General features: G+C 47.7%; 1 long non-coding RNA gene across 1 annotated transcript; it reads right to left on the minus strand.

Annotated features, from left to right (window-relative positions):
• Positions 1–93: 93 nt before the first annotated feature.
• Positions 94–7,642, minus strand: LOC131406906 (uncharacterized). Its single transcript, XR_009220390.1, has 3 exons — positions 7,612–7,642; positions 7,243–7,364; positions 94–299 (listed from the first exon to the last, which is right to left on the minus strand). It is a non-coding gene; the product is annotated as an uncharacterized LOC131406906 (long non-coding RNA).
• Positions 7,643–8,822: the final 1,180 nt, after the last annotated feature.

The raw sequence follows: 8,822 nt of genomic DNA on the forward strand, positions 1-8,822 counted from the left end.
CAACAGCTCCATCACCAGCTTAAGAGGGAAGGCCGTGAGATTAAGCTTCTCACCCTCCTTAAGAGCCACAGGTGGAGATGGACTTCTCACTAGAAATGATGGTCCAGGCGACTCCAGCTCAGCAGCTCCCACTCCTGCTGGAGCCCATGTTGGCCCTTGCTCCAGCTCCAACACTGCTGATGGAGGGGACGCTGACTCCAGCGCTAGAGGAGGAGGTGTCAACGGAGCTGGAGCCAGCTCTACCTCCACCACTGCCCACTGCTCTGCTTCTGCCGCTGGCTGGAGCTCTGCAGCTGACGCTGGAGCGGGATAAAGAGAAAGGTTCACCCACATAGCTGACTTTCCATGTGTCCTTCTAAACACAGGAAAGATCCCCCTCCCTTCCAGGAATACCCAGCCTGCAGTCCCCCTTACCCTCTGGCTCTGCCTCAGTGGCCTCCAGAAGCTCACACTGGACAAGGGTAAGAGGGTCACGGCAGCTCCTCTCCTAACCAGGCAAGGTGACATTCATGTACATCCGCTTTAGCTTGAAAAAGGGACAGCCCCAGTCTGGTTCCGCCCTAGTTCTAGTCCAACCCCGTCATCTCAAGCTTCTGAGTGTGGAGACCCTCTGCTCCTGCTCTCATCTCAGAGCAACACTGGAAAGTGTGGGTGGCCTCATGTACCTGCCCCTTGTCTAGTGAGTAGGTGGAGTTGAAACCACTGGGCAACTACTCGACAACCTCTTGAGTGGAGTTCTGCAAAGACTGCCTGGGAGCTGGGCCAGAAGGAATCAGGGGCTGCATGCACACTGCCACTGGGGCCGACCCCCAAGAGAAAGTCTGCTGCTCAGTTCACGCACAGAGGGGCATCCCTGCAAAGAACTGTGGTCAGGGAGGGAAGGAGATGAATCCTCTAATGCTCGGTATCATGATTAGAGGAGCTCACCTTCTCATGCTGCCAGGCATGGCCTGGGGTATGAACATGACAGACTCACCAGGTTTCCGACACCTAACAACCAGCTCCTGCTCAGGAATGACCCGACCCTTATGTCCTGACTTCTCCCCTCCTCACAGACACATGCAGACACACACACACACACAAAGAGGGGCAAGGGGTGTGGGGCTGATCAGGTGGGATCACAGCTGTGCCCTGGCCTGCACTAGCCTTTCCTGGGCTGTCGCGTGTTACCTTTCACTGCCTCCTGCCAGACACCCAGAGGCGTCAAGAATGAGGGCTGAGCCAACATTGCCAACTACCAAAAAGATTCTCTTTCTGGGATTTTTTGAGCCCAGATCCTCCAAAAGTTGGGAAACAACAACAAAACATCTTTGCCTGCTGACTGTCTCCAATCAAGTGAGCTGGATGGGGGGCTGTGGGTGCGTGGTTACCTGAGTTCTAAGATCTGTTGAGGTCTATGACCCCACGTCATCTCCTGAACTGTACACAATGAGCCTACACAGCCCTACCCACAGCTCCCTAGAAACCTAACTAGGGACCTAGCTTTAAGGAGACAGAGATGAATGCAGACCTCCTTTTCCTTACTAGTTCTTCATCCTGGGATAGTCCCTGTGCCTCTCAGGTCCTCCCCAGTCTCTAAACCTGCACCATGGGGATCAGCCTAGAATCTACTTCCTAGGGACATCACCCGGTGTATATGAGATAATATCTATTACCCCTGTGGGCTGGTGTCACATGTACCTAAGGCACAAACTTAGAGATGGAAGAATAACAAGGAGGAGTGGGATGTAGTACAGAACACCACTCAAAACAGGCCTGGGCTCCAAGAATGTGATATTGGGACAGTCATTTCCAACTTGGCCTCATTTTCAGGTCAGCACCATGAGGGGGTTGCAACTAATGGAAATTCAGATATTGCCATCGTGTGACATAAAACCATTCGATTGTTTCCTGTTTTATGGAGAATGAGACCCAAGTGTCTCATCTTGGTCTATGAGGTGGGCAGCCTCCACAGTGGTACTCAGTAAGCCCCACCCATATTATACACATCCCCGTGGAACCACAAAGTGGTTAGTAACTGGCTTCTGAACATAATAAGAGCCAAAGTGATGGGATGTCTTGTCTAAATTTTAACTAAAAATGTCTCTCACTTCCTCTTGCTCCCTCTCTCATGTGCCATCTCTCTCTCTCTCATTCTGTCAAATCCCTGGAAGTGAGGAATCAAATACCGGTGTATTGGGGCTGCCCAATGTGTGAGGCACATTGAGGAGAGAAGCAAGGGAGTGCCTGGGCCAACAGACAGAAAGGAACTCAGGCTCTCAATCCAAAATGAATCCTGAAGGCTGAGAGTGACCTTGTGGGCCAGTCCTCCCCCAGTCGAGCCTCAGTTGAGGCCACAGCCCCAATCTGTTCAACTCACTGAGACAGAGGCACCCAGCTAAAACATGCCTGATTGCTGATCCACAAAAATTGTGAGATTGTCAACATTTGATGTTTTGAAATGCAAGGTTAGGGGCAATGAAGTCAGAGAGGGAAAGGTAACGAACACAGCCTACCAGGCCCTGGCCCTACCTTCCACCCCAGCTCCTGTTCTCTCCTCCCAGCCTCCCTCCAGCTGCACTGGCCACCTTTCTAACCTCCTCTGGCCAAACTCACTTCTGCCTGTGAGCTCAGGTGCCATTTCCCTGACACACTGCTCCCAGACTTGTGCAGGGCAGGCTCCTTCTTTTCATTCTGGTACCAGAAATAGTCACCCTAGTGAGGTCTTTCAGACCCTCCTACCCAGTGATGCCCAGCCCTCCCTCACAGCCCCCTGATGTGTTTCTCTACAGCATTTGCTCTTTTCTTTCTCATGTCTTTGCTTTTGTCCATTTCCCATCTAGACTGTGAGCTCCCAGCAGGCAGGGACCACTTGGTCATTTTCATCCTTCACTTCAGCCCACCAGGGCACCTGGCACAGGATGAGCGCTCAGGGCACAGCTGCTGAATGAGTACATGGGTAGATCTTGCACCTCGCCCCCTGCTTTTGACCAACTTTCATTTTGGAGATGAACACTATTAATAGGAGGTACAAGTTGTTTCTGAGGCAGGGGGACAGCCAGAAAGACCTCTGGTTGACTCTTCGCTGCTCCAGGAGCTCAAGAAAAGTTCAGTGGACACTGAGTAAATTCCAGGTTTACAGCAGAATGACTTGATATATATATATTATGTAATGGTTACCAAAATAAGTTTAGTTAACATCAATCACCAAACAGAAATAAAAGATTGTTTCCTGATGATGAGAAGTTTTAGGATCTATCTCTTAGCAAGTTTCAAATATACCACACAGCAATGTTAACTTAGTGTTGTATATCAAGTATATCTCAATACAACTGAAAAAAAATAAAAACAAAAACTCACTGGCCACCACTGACACAAGAGGCTGCCCGCCCCCTCGTGGCCAGCACTAGCACTGTTGCCCAGGCAGGAACTCCAAACAGAAAGCAACCTTTCTTCAGGTGTCCTCAAGGCAGAGGCTCTCCAGGATCCCAGGGGTAAAGCAGCAGGACCTGTCAGCTTCGAGGGAGTGGGAGGAGTCTTGGGAGCCTACCGTGCCCCCCTCTTGCTGTTCCCCACCAGGTGTCCTCTTCACTCCTAACGCATCCTAACTGCTGCCATGACAATGGTTCCCCTTACCTCCAGATGAGGACCGCAAGGGTCCAACAAGGATTAGTCTTCTCCCTGGACTCTAGACTTGGTGTCCAGTGCTCTGGCATCTTCTTCCTTATCCTCAGTTCTCATCCACCCAAGCCCCCTAGCCTCCTCAGTTCTAAAGGATCTCCAGGGGCTGGAAATCATTTTCTCAGGGTTTCAGAGCACAGTAGGTCATCAACAGAGAACCTAGTCCAACAGACATGTTGTGAGTGCATGGAACACTTGGAGTCACTCGCTGGATGCACTCCACTTTATACAGGAGGACCCTCACTGAAGTATTCTCTCCTGTTCCCAATGCCTACACAAGGGGAGGATGGGCTCATGACAGTTCTGAGTGCCCACAGAGGTGGACTGCAGGACCCCAGTCCTGTGATCCCCAGGCTGGGCCAGGGATGGATCTGGAATAGGTAGACACCTAGGAACCTTAGGGATTCCTCTTCCCATCTCTGGGCCCCTGCGCACGAATCGAGGAGAATGGATGCTACTGCCCCGTGGGAGAGCTGCCTCCAACCTCTCTCCCTCATGCCTCTTGTCACTTGCCCAGTGTTGGCTCTTTTTTGACTGCACCTCCGAGTTCCCCTTATGAGAATTCAAGTGTGAGTGAGTGTGCCTGTGCACATGTGATGATGAGGAGAGGAAAATGACCCCATATGGAAAGGGGTGGGCAGCAATCCTCTAGGATCTTAACGCCTCTCATTACCAAAGGAAACCTGAGGGAAGGGGTGGAGCCTCGGCCAAGTAAGCTGGAGCTCTCTCTAGTCTTCAGGACTCTGACGACCTCCTGTGGTCTGGGACGGTATCTGCTTCTTTCTAGGCCAGTTTCCCAAATGTACAGTGAGGGGTAAGATGTGCAACAGCACAAGCATGTGCTCAGCCAGGACAAGTCATCAGGCCCCATAGATACATTAAGTATGTTTTAAGTGTATTGAAGACATTAATATTGCTGTGCAATCATCACCACGATCCATCTTCACAACACTTCTCATCTTGCAAAACTGAAACTCTATACCCATTCATGAATTACTCCCCATTCCCCCTCCTCCCAGCCACTGGCAAACACCATTCTACTTTCTGTCTCTCTGAATCTGGTGATTTCAGGAACCTCATAGAAGGGAAATCACACAGGGTTGTATTTTTGTGACTAGCTTATTTCATTTAGAGTAATATCTTGAAGGTTCATCCATGGTGTGCCGTATCTTAGACTTTCATTCATTTTTCAAGGATGAATAATATGCCATTGTATGTATATAGCACATTTTGCTCATCCATACATCCCTGGACAGATACCATAGCAAGGCCCACAACCAAGCCCAAAATAAAATGGGGCTCCAGCCAGATTTTTCTCAACAGTACCTTGCAGACTACTTTCTTAAGCCATATCCCATATGATATTTACTAAGGATCTAATCTTGGGCCGTGAGTTGCTTTTCAGAAACTCCATTTCTCTTCCTTAAGCAAGTTTCAACTACTTTGAGCCAATGAGACAACAAGATGGCTTGCAAGACTCAAACTGCAACTGCATAAGTGACTGGACGATGAACTGGGGGACCAAGAACTCCCCAGCCAATCATATTAAGGACACTGCCTTTTGAACGTGGGATGTGTGACAGAACATGAAAATCTGTGCTTGCACAAAATACCTAGGACTGCTCCCAAACTTACTGCACCCACTCCTTTGCCCTTGAAAAGCCCTTTTCAACAGCCCATTGGGGAGAAAGATTTAACCTTTGTCTCCTTGCTGGCCAACCTCATAATAAAGCTTTTTTCCCTTCTACAAGAGTGGGTATCCCGTTTGGCTAAGGGGTGCATTGGGCTGTGAGCCCTTCCTCGATTACAATACTTGGGTGGCTTCCATGTTTTAGCTATTATGAATAATGATGCCATGAACATGGGTGTTGCAATGTGTCTTTGAGAACATGCTTTCAACTCCTTGGTGGGGTATACACCCAGAAGAGGAATTGCTGGGTCCTATATAATTATATTTTTATTTTTTTTTAGGAATTGTTATACTGGTTTCTACAGCAACTATATATTCCCACCACAGTACACAAGGGTTCCAACTTCTCCACATCTTGGCCAACAGTGATTCTATTCTTTTTCTTCTTCTTTTTTTTTTTTTTTTGATAGATGCCATCCTAATGAATGTGAGGTGGTCTCTCACTGTGTTTCTGATTTGCATTTCCCTAATGATTACTGATGATGAGCATCTTTTCATATGCTTATTGGTTATTTGCAGATCTTCTTTGAGCAAATGTCTACTCATATACTTTGTTCAATTTTGATTTGAGTTGTTTGTTTTTTGTTGTCGAATTTAGGAGTTCTCTATCTATTCTGGATATTAAGCCTTTGTCAGATACATGGTTTGCAAATATGGTCGCCCATCCTGTGGGCTGTGCTTTTACTCTGTTGATAATGACTTTTGAGGCACAAAACTTTTTAATATCCATGAAGTCCAGCATATGTATTTTCCTATTTTATTGGCTGCTCTTGGGTGTCAGAACCATGAAATCATTACCAAATCCTATCTTGTCAAGTTTTGCCTTATGTTTTCTTCTAAGGGTATTATAGCATTAGCTCTTACACTTAGGTATTTGATTCACTGGGAATCAAGTTTTGCGTACAGTGTTAGGTAAATGTCCAAGTTGATTCTTTTGCATGTAGATATCCACTTTTTCCAGCACAACTTGTTGAAAAGACTTTTCCCCACTGAATAATCTTGGCACCCTTGTCAAACATCATTTGATCACATGGGTGAGGGTTAATTTCTGGGCTCTCAATTCTGTTTCTATTGGTCAATATGTCTGTCTTTATGCCATGACAATGCTGTTTTGATACTGTAGATTTATAGTAAGTTTTCAATCAGGAAGAATCAGTCCTCCAACTTAGTATCTCCTTTCAAGATTATTTTTGGTATCTGGGCTTATTTGAGACTCCATAAGAATCTTAGGTTAGGTTTTTTTCTATTTCAGCACAAAACGCCCTTGGAATTTTGATAAGGACTACACTGCATTTGTTGATCTCTTTGGATAATGTTGACACCGGCACAATAAGGAGTCTTCCTATCCACGGTGATGGGATGTCTTTCATTTCTACTAGTGCCAGGTGGCTGTTCAGGTTGAGGGGGCGGCACTCCTCGAGGTAGTCTTGCAGAAACCCACAGTTCCTCCTCACTGTGCCTTCACCATTTCCTTAGAACGCATCTACAGTCAACAGAGGGCAAAATGCATGTAAAATGCACGTGGGAAGTTTTCAAAGACTGGGTGTGCATGGAGCACACATTTCTTCCACTCCTCTCCATTAGCAAGAACCACAGACTGAAGCAGCAGACCCTAACACATGGAGACTGCAGACTCAACCAGCAGACCCCAACAAATGGGGACTGTGGACTAATTAAGGGCCAGGGACTCGGGTTCCTGGCAGAACCATCTGGCAGCTCAAGCTGAACCGCTAAGCCTTTGCCTGGCACTGCTGACTAACCAAATGCTAAGACTGATGCTCTCTTAGAGCATCCTGTCAGTCTAGACTGACCCACTCACCCTGGACTGGAAAGCCAGTTAGATCAGGAGCTCACGGCAAACAGAGTGGATCTCATATCCAAGAGGAACTTACCCACAGCCCTCAGAAACAGTGAAAAAGATGGAGAACTCAAAGGTTTTGAGGGTACCAATGACTGTGTTTCTCATCCTCGAAGCCATCAGGTGTCTCCTTTGGATCCCACTGCTGCCACCAAACTGGTACAAAACAAAATAAAATTGAGCAAATTTTAAACATCTTATTGGCTTTATTCAACAGTTCATGAATCAGGCAGCATCCAGTCTAGCAGAGAGAAAGGCACTCCAAGGAGTTCTACAAAATGAAGGATTTTATAGGCAGAAGGGAGCAAGAACAAGGAAGTTACACTAGATAAAAAAGCGGGTTGGTTACTGCAAGGTTACCTTCCTTAGAGGATGGCAGGGCTCTATCAGGAAGATGAGCTACCTGCTGCGCATCAGGTGATTCCTGATTGACTGCTTTAAGATTCTATTCCTGGGAGGGCCAAAAGTCTAATTAAGTCTCGACTTGTTTATGTGAGGCATAGCCTAAGCGGCTCCATTTGGGCCTGGTGTCTTGTTTTAAACACATGACTTCTGCTGGTCCCTGCTTTCCCCAGTTACACCCCGGCTGTCCCTTCACTGACCATTGTTGGTCACACACCCACTGCACCTGCTTCCAGTCCTTTCCCTTCAACACCGTAATCTCACATACAGCTCCTCCCGACACTATCATGACGTCTCCCACCACATGTCCCCTATACTTTCCACACTGCCATCAAGATGCTTCACAACACCACCACCATTTATGTCCAATGGGCTGAGAGGCCTGCCCGTGCACTGGGAATCAGGAGTCACAGGGTCTGTCATTTGGCCTCCAATCATCTATTGTACCCCAGCTGAAGGGCTTACCCTGCGGAGACACTCACTTGTACCCAACTCAATCGCACAACATCTTTGCCCCAGGCTTCCTTCAAAATGCTCCCCCCACTTTCTGCCCCAACTGCTCCTGGAGGGGTCATTTTGGGGTAGCCTTCGAGGCCACCTTGGTGATTTTGTGCCCAGGCCCAAACAGCTCTTGGCCAACAAACACTTTAACCATACCCCCTGAAATCATATAGCATAGGTAACTAGTGAATGGGTGCAAATTACTGGTTTTACTTCCAAGGGCCCTAATGAATATTTCACACCAGGAGCATCTACTTTTGGGTTTTACTGTAGGCTGATATCACAAGGCTCTCACACAGTGAGGCTCTCTCTTCCCCAGCCCTCTGAGCAGATTTCTCCAGGCTATATTCTGCAATGCATCATTGTGTCTATCTCAGCCTGCTTCCCTCAGGTTGCGGGTCCCCCGAGGTTCCTGCTCTGACTGGCTACCACCAACCCATAGAGACACTGTCAGTCCTATAGGACTGGGTGTTGATTTCTACTAGGACTGACTGACTGGACTGGGCACAGGTGCGGTGGCCCTACCCACACAAAATCAGGTAACTGAGGCAACCAAGAAGTATCGAAAACCTTAACCCAACATCGACAACAACTCCATAAGACCCTATCCTAGCCCTTGTGGAACAGTCTCATGAGTCTCTTGCCTAAATGGTTTTAGAGAATGGCCTGTCCCTAGACTGTCTATACCAACCAACGAAGGAGGGGTTTTTG

Source organism: Diceros bicornis, chromosome 6 (assembly GCF_020826845.1).
Source record: "Diceros bicornis minor isolate mBicDic1 chromosome 6, mDicBic1.mat.cur, whole genome shotgun sequence".
In the NCBI taxonomy this organism is placed as follows: Eukaryota; Metazoa; Chordata; class Mammalia; order Perissodactyla; family Rhinocerotidae; genus Diceros; species Diceros bicornis.